The sequence below is a fragment of the Cornus florida genome, unplaced genomic scaffold (genome assembly GCF_030987335.1).
Source record: "Cornus florida cultivar Cherokee Brave unplaced genomic scaffold, ASM3098733v1 CherokeeBrave_3.0.0_Hap2_Chr10, whole genome shotgun sequence".
Lineage (NCBI taxonomy): Eukaryota > Viridiplantae > Streptophyta > Magnoliopsida > Cornales > Cornaceae > Cornus > Cornus florida.
Genome location: NW_026775580.1, coordinates 112,774,979 through 112,783,573, shown reverse-complemented (window position 1 = coordinate 112,783,573; position 8,595 = coordinate 112,774,979).

Below are 8,595 nucleotides of genomic sequence, written 5' to 3'. Positions count from 1 at the left end.
TGGCGTGGAGCCGGAGGGGAGGTTTTGCCGAGCCGGACACTTAGGGTCCGAGGCGAGATTTTCGCCGAGCCGAACACTTAGGGTCCGAGGCGAGATTTTTGCCGAGCCAGACACCTAGGGTCCGAGGCGAGATTTTTGCCGAGCCAGACACCTAGGGTCTGAGGCGAATGAACTATTCCTCGGCGCTGAGCCTGAGGGGAGGTTTTGCCGAGCCGGACACTCAAGGTCCGAGGCGAATGAACTACTCCCCGGCGCTGAGCCTGAGGGGAGGTTTTACCGAGCCGGACACTCAAGGTCCGAGGCGAATGAACTACTCCTCGGCGCTGAGCCTGAGGGGAGGTTAAATGAATTACTCCCCGGCGCTGAGCCTGAAGGGAGGTTTTGCCGAACCGGACACTTAGGGTTCGAGGCGAATGAACTACTCCCCGGCGCTGAGCCTGAGGAGAGGTTAAATGAATTACTCCCCGGCGCTGAGCCTGAGGGGAGGTTTTGCCGAACCGGATACTCAAGGTCCGAGGCGAATGAACTACTCCCCGGCACTGAGCCTGAAGGGAAGTTTGTTTTATATTTTTCCTCAAACCACTTATCATGAGGCCGAGAATTCAAAAATGATAAGAGGCCAAGAAAGCGAGTAACAGTGGCTGTGAAGTTTTCCATTTGTTGACTTTGGAGACTTGCCTCCTCCACTGATACTCCCTTCTTGGCAACCAAATGTTGTGGACCACGCATATATGAACCGTATTTCTTTTCTATTTCTATCCGATGTGGGACATAGACTAAATTTTGTCAAAAAGGTCGGTGTAAGGAATGCCTCTGGTATTGAGCTTGACAGCCTTAAATACCAGTGGGCCCTCCTTACACCGTAATTAACTATTTGAATATTTCCATATATAACAGAATGTAGCACATACTTTTTTGTCGATGTGGGACAGAAAGTTTTAAGCACAGGCCATAACTCATGTTTTGTTTTCTTTTTTTTTTTTTTTTTGAAAAAATCATCGTGACGAATGCCATGCATGCATAAAAATCGCATAATCATAGAGTAGTATGGCCCCCCATATTTATAAAAAGAAACAAAAATAGAGGAAAGTTGTACTGAATATAGAAACAAAATAAAGAAAAGTTTGGCTGACTGTGGACATACGCAGCTTTATTTGTGAAGAAGTTGTAGCAAAATTGACAAACTTAACTAATGGAAATACCTTTTCAGGTGTATTGCGTTCCAAGGACGCGTAATGGGACGTCCGCCAGCTTCGGCCAAACGATATGCTCCTTTCCCCACTACTTCGGTAACCCTATAGGGTCCGGTCCAATTAGGTTCCAGTTTCTTTACATGAGCTGTCTCCTGCTTCAAAACCCAATCGCCTACCACAAAGCTCCTGAATCTGACGCGTTTGTTATAACTGTTACACACCTGCTGTTGGTATGCCGCGAGACGAATTGCTGCTGCATCTCTCCTTTCGTCCACAAGATCAAGGCTATGTTCGAGTTGTTGCTCATTGTTCCCCTCCAGTACCAAGGATGTCCGAAAGGTTGGGATTATGGACTCGGTAGGAATGACAGCTTCGGATCCATATGCCATAGCAAATGGGCTTTCTCCCGTGGGTCGTCTTGGAGTGGTTCGATAGGCCCAGACCACTTGAGGGAGATTCTCGTACCACTTTGTCTTCAATTTCTCCAATTTTTTCTTTAAACACCCGAATATCGTGCGATTAGTTATTTCAGCTTGCCCATTGCCTTGTGGATGACTAACTGCAGCCAATTTTTGCAGGATTCCATGTTCGCTAAAGAATTTCCTTGTACTTCTGTTATCGAGGTTCTTACCATTGTCCATTACGATGACTTTTGGTACCCCAAACCGGCAAATAATGTTGCTCTAAATGAAATGCTTTACTTCTTCGTGGGTGACGCTAGAGAAGGCTTCAGCTTCCACCCACTTGGTGAAGTAATCCGTAGCCAGAAGCACATGCTCCTTTTTTTCCATGGTTTTGGGTAATGGTCCTACTATATCAATCCCCCATTGGGCGAACGGCCATGGATTAGCCATGGCGTGCAAACCTTCAGCAGGTTGGTGCTTTATTGGATCATGGCACTGACACTTGTCATATCTTCTTGAGTATTCCTCGGCATTCCGAGCCAAGTATGGCCAAAAATAACCTTGGGTTAGAATTTTGTGTGCAAGGGATCTTCCTCCGGAGTGGTTTCCACAATCTCCTTCATGAACTTGTTTTAGAATTGTGAGAACCTCAGTAGGGGTTAAACACTTGAGATAAGGACCGGAGAATGACCTTCGGTACAACTGGTTATTGATGATTGCGTACTTAGCCGCGGTAAGCCTAAGCTTCCTTGCCTTAGCTTTCTGATTCGGGAGAACTCCTTCCTTGAGGTAGGCCTCGATTGGATCAATCCAGCAGGGCTCGCGTGGTACTTCCGGGATCACCATCACCTCTTGCCGGGGATTAATGTTGGGTTCTTCGAGAACATCGATTGGAACAAGCCGAATCAACTCTTCATCTGAAGATGATGCGGCTGCGGCCAATCGATCTGCTTCGGCATTTTCATCTCGTGGTACCTGATGGAACTCGATTTGATCGAACTCCCGGATAGCACTCTCTACAGCATCTTTGTATGACTTCATACGTTCCTCCTTGGGAGAATATTGCCCTGTCACTTGATTGATCACAAGCTGTGAGTCACTCAAAACTTTTAAACACCGTACCTATAGCTGTTTAGCTAGCCGAAGTCCGGCAAGCAACGCCTCATACTCGGCCTCGTTATTAGTAGATGGGAAATCTAGCAAAATTGACTGTTGCAGCTTGGTACCCTCGGGTGTTGTGTGTCAATCCCGGCCCCTGCCCTTTTCCGGTTGGAAGAGCCATCAACCCGTAACTCCCAGTATGGCTCTTGAAGTGTCGGTTCCTCAGGTTGATCTTCGTACTCTAGTAGGAAATCCGCTACTGACTGCCCCTTGTGAGATACCTTCGGTGCATAGGTGATGTCAAAAGAGCTAAGTTCAATAGCCCATTTTGTAATTCGACCAGACAGGTCTGCTTTAGCTAGGATAGCTCGTATAGGGTGATTTGTAAGTACCACTATGCTGTGAGACTCGAAGTAATGTCGAAGTTTCCTTTTAGCATAAATTAACGCCAGGATTACCTTTTTCGTCTTGCTGTACCGTGTCTCGGCATCCGTCATCGTTTTGCTTGTGTAAAAGATTGGGTGCTGAAACTTGCCTCCTTCTTTGATCAACACGGCGCTCGTTGCTACAGCTGATACTGCTAAGTATAGGATGAGAGTGTCTCCGGGCGTTGGAGCAGATAGGATCGGGGGTTTCGTCATGTAGCTTTTCAATTGATTGAGAGCTTCCTGCTGCTGAGGTCCCCACATATCTTTGCTTTTGGATCGAATAGCATCAAAGAAAGGTTTATACTTATCAGATAATCGGGATATGAACCGGCTGAGAGCCGCAATTCGGCCGGTTAGAACTTGCACTTCCCTGCGGGTTTTTGGCTCCTGGTTCTGTATAAGTGCCTTTGCCTGAGCTGGGCTTACTTCTATTCCTCTTTTATTTACGACGTGCCCGAGGAACTATCCTGATGAGACGGCGAAGGAGCACTTGGTGGGGTTCAGCTTCATATTATACCTCTTGAGAGTATCAAAGACCTCCTGGAGGTGCTTCGGGTGGTCCTCTTTCCATATACTCTTGACCACCATATCATCGATATAGGCTTCAACTGTGTTCCCCAGTAGATTGTTGAAAATTTTATTGACAAGTCGCTGGTAGGTGGCTCCGGCATTCTTTAGGCCGAAGGGCATCACTCTGTAGCAGTAAGTGCCCGTCTCTGTAATGAAAGCGGTTTTCTCCTCATCTTCAGGATTCATGGGAATCTGATTGTAGCCGGAGTATGCATCGAGGAATGTGAGCCTCTCATAACCCGTCGTAGCATCCACCATTTGATCAATTTTGGGCAGAAGGAAGCTATCTTTTGGGCAAGCTTTGTTAAGGTTGGTATAATCTACGCATACCCTCCATTTCCCATTCTTCTTTTGAACGACTACTACATTTGAGAGCCATTGTGGGTACTGCACCTCTCGAATGAATCCTGCTTGTAATAGTTTATTTACTTCCTCGGCTATTATGCGATTCCGTTCAAGTGCGAACCGTCGGTGCCTTTGCTTGACCGGCCTGAATTCTGGGTTAACCCTCAAACTATGGCATGAGACCATAGGATCAATCCCCACCATGTCCGAGTGATCCCAGGCAAAGACATCTGAATTGCACCGAATGACCTTGATCACTGTTTCCTTCTCTTCGGCTGTGCAAGATGAGCCAATGTAGGTGACCTTCTGAGGGTCGCCGAGGACTACCTCTATAGCTTCGAGGGACTCCTGGGCAGGTGCTTCAGCCTCGGCTTCTTCCTCTGACTTGAGATACTTGGGCAGAGGATATTGTAACTGCTATTTGATTGCGCCTTTGGGATTCGCCTCTAACTGAGGTGATTTCGACGCCTTTTTTGCTTCATATAGCGTTAGCATGTAACATTCTTTTGCAGCCACCTGGTCTCCCCAGAGGTCGATGACTTCCCTGCCATCTGGGGATAAACACCTCATTACTTGATGAAGGGTAGAGGGGACTCCGTTCATTCGATGGATCTAACCTCTCCCCATAATAAGGTTATAAGACGGATGAATCTCCGTCACGACAAAGTTCTCCTTCAGAGTCCTCTTTGCTGCAGTAACGGAAAGATCGATCACCCCAAGCGGATATACCTTAGTACCATCAAATCCCATTAGGGGGCTGGAAGTTGGCCTGATGGACGATGGTGAAACCCCCAACTGATCAAAAGCTGTTTTTGTAATGATGTTGGCGCTACTTCCCGGATCTATCAGCACTCTCCTGATCATATAATTCGCTACCAGGAGGCTGATGACCAAGGGGTCCTCATGCGGGCGCTGGACTCTAGAAAGGTCATTGTTACCGAATCCAATGTTGATGCTGCCTGGTGCAACTGTGTTCACCGAAGACAATCTTCGTAACTTATGAGCCTCTCTCAGCCTGGATCTGTACAACTCTTCAGACTCTTCATCATCCTCTGACCTTCCGTGTATAGCATGGATAACCTTTACCTGACCGCCCTCTACCCGTCGAGGGTTAACCTCCCGAGGTTTTACGTGCTCCTTCGTGGCGAGATACTCCACCAACTCTCCTCTCGCTATCATGCTTTCTACCTGTCGTTGAAGTGACCTGCAGTCATTGGTGGTATGCCCATAGTCTCTATGGTAGGCACAATGTTTGCTTTTGTAATGATGTTGGCGCTACTTCCCGGATCTATCAGCACTCTCCTGATCATATAATTCGCTACCAGGAGGCTGATGACCAAGGGGTCCTCATGCGGGCGCTGGACTCTAGAAAGGTCATTGTTACCGAATCCAATGTTGATGCTGCCTGGTGCAACTGTGTTCACCGAAGACAATCTTCGTAACTTATGAGCCTCTCTCAGCCTGGATCTGTACAACTCTTCAGACTCTTCATCATCCTCTGACCTTCCGTGTATAGCATGGATAACCTTTACCTGACCGCCCTCTACCCGTCGAGGGTTAACCTCCCGAGGTTTTACGTGCTCCTTCGTGGCGAGATACTCCACCAACTCTCCTCTCGCTATCATGCTTTCTACCTGTCGCTGAAGTGACCTGCAGTCATTGGTGGTATGCCCATAGTCTCTATGGTAGGCACAATGTTTGCTTTTGTCCCTCTGCTCCAAGGGTTGTTTCATGGGCCGAGGAGTTGCGAACCTCGTCTTATTCTCTTGGAATAGGCGCGCCAAGGTAGTACGGAGAGGGGTAAGCCTGTCCTCTGTCCTTCGCCTTTTCTCAGACGCTTAGGTGACTTGTGTGGCGGTATGAGGAACCTTCTGCATCCTTATGCTCGCAGTTTTCTCTCGAGACTTGTTTTCCACTGTGACGAGGGTTGCGTGCTATGCACGGTGGGCTACGTTTTCCTCCAACCGAATGTAGATTTGTGCCCTAGCGTTCAAAGTCTGCATATCCGGGGGGGAATATTTGACCAAGGATGTGTGAAACTTGGTTCCCTGGATCATTGCCAACTTAAATGTTTCGATTGCCGTGGCAGGGTGGCAATCTGCTATCTCCGAGGCCTCCATGTTAAACCTGGATAAAAAATCTTGCAGAGTTTCTCCCTTCCTTTGCCTTATGGTGACAAGGCTGGCGATACTTTTCTTCTGCTTCTTATTTCCGCAATACTGGGCTAAGAACATAGTGCACAAGGTCTCATAATCAGGGATAGACTTGTGTGGCCTATTCCTGAACCATTCTAACGCTGCTCCAGTTAAACTGGTAGGAAAAACCTTACACATCTACGGATCGTTATGATCGTCCAGTACTATCTTTTGCGCATAATGATCGAGATGCCGAGAGGGGTCTCCTGCCCCATCGAATTGGGTGAAGGATGGCATAGTGAACTTCTTTGGTCTCTCCACAAGGTACACCTCGTCCGTAAAGGGGGTCTTGATCAAGGAGCTTTTGTGCTCTCTATCCATCTCGGCTGGTGTCTGAACTCTTAAGAGCTTTTTTTCGTCGAAGGCATCTTGTACGCGTGCGCCATCTGGAACGCCATTGGACCATACCGTAAGCCTATGGCTGGACTCGGCCTGTTCGTCCTGTGTGTGACGCGGGAGATTATCTGAAGCAACCGCCTCGGACCTCATCCCTTGCTTTTGCTGAACCTCATTAGGTCGAGCCCCGTTGGGTGGTGTCTTGTTGGCTGGAGGCTCGTGAACTGGAGGTAAATTCTGGGTGGGGGGTGGTGCTGCAGCATCGCCTGGTGGTGGTTGTGGCGTTAGCTTGGCCATGGCCGTGTGCAGCGCATGAGTCTGCTGCTGAAGCGCAGCTATCTGGGCGACACTCGTATCGTTTGCTTGCCGGAGTGTCTCAAATTGGTGCAAGAACTCCTCTCGCATCTTTTGCACCAATTCTATCTGTTGATTCATTGCTGACTCTCCGTTTGACATTCCAGATACGACTAAGGATTTGATTTGAAGAACAAGTGGGAGTATATTTTTATACGTTCCCATAGACGGCGCCAAAGTGTAGGTGCAAAATTTCGCTCAACCAATAATGATTGAGAAAAATAAAACAACACACTTTGAAAAAACAATAAGAATAAATAAGAACAGTGCATAGAGAAGCGTAGAATTGCTTGATCCCTTTATTGGAGGTCTTAGCCTCTATTTATATACAAAAGATTGCAAAATTATGGTAGGACTCGCGTTGCTTGCCTTCCAATTCTTTTTATATAAACATTCTTTACTAATAGAGTTCTTTCCATTGTCGAATTTTCCATACATAGAACTTGCCTTGTACAGAACTTCCTATCTCAGAATTTTCCTTCTACAGTAAATCCTTCAACTGGTAGGACTTGTGCATTCTTGAATAGCTGGGCTGAACATATTTTGATCCGGCTGGCCGGATGTTAAATATTAACAAGCTGGGCTGATGACTTCTTGATTCGGCCTTGATAGAGGTTGGAGGACAAATAACAATGGTCTTGGGCTGTAAATACCCTCAATTTGGGCTTGAGCATGATGGGCCTTATATGTCCTTGGAATGTAGATATGGGTAGTGGTGAAGTGTGCGCTTTTTATTGGAGGGAGTTTTTTTCCCTCCACAGAGGGGTTTTGCCACTTACACCATTACAAATCTTAGCAATACCGACTACTAGCCGGCAAAAATCCCTCCTATACAGTCCATTGGACCAACCTTTCCAGATTTTGACTCTTTAAAAATGCCACTTTAGTTTTTTCAAAAGTCACGTCAATAATTTCAAAAGTTAAGTTAGTAATTTTCGCTTTCCAAAAATATGCATTTCATCAGGCTCTTCAAATTTTTGCTCTCCAAAAAATTTTTTTTAAAAAAATTAAATTAAATTAAATTTTAAGATTAAAAATAATGAATTAGGATAAGAATTACAAAATCCTACAGAAATAAGAAAATGAAATTTTAATTTTAATTTTTTTCTTTTAAAGTTTTACAAAATTAATTTTCTTAAAAAAAAATTTAAAAAATTATAGCCTTTAAGGCACTGTTTGTGTTAGCCAAACAGTGCCTTAATGGCCAAATGCACTGTTTATGGCCGTAATTTAAAATTAAAGCAAAGAAAATTTTAAAAAAATCAAATTTTAAGGGGGAAAAAAAAAGGTTTTTTAATTTATTTTTGGCACAAAAATATATATTTTTTTGAGACAAACAGTGCCTAAACAATATATTTTTTATTTACTGAATTTTATTTATTTATTTTTTTTAAAAAATGAGCTCAAAATAACATATTTTGGGTTTTTCCAAAAAAACTAGGCTGCCAAACAGTGCCTTAAGGAAAAACTAGGCACTGTTTGGCAGCCTGAAGGAAAAAAAAAAAAAAAAAAAAACGCTTCAGGCAAAACAACGTCGTTTTGCTAAGAGAAAAGACAAAAAAATATATTCCACGATGAGGCCTGGGCTCACGGTATTTCGCGAGCTGCTGTGGGCCCCGCTCAGTTCAGCGAGGCTGTTGGAGTGACCTTGGTCTGTTTGGCTCGCGGA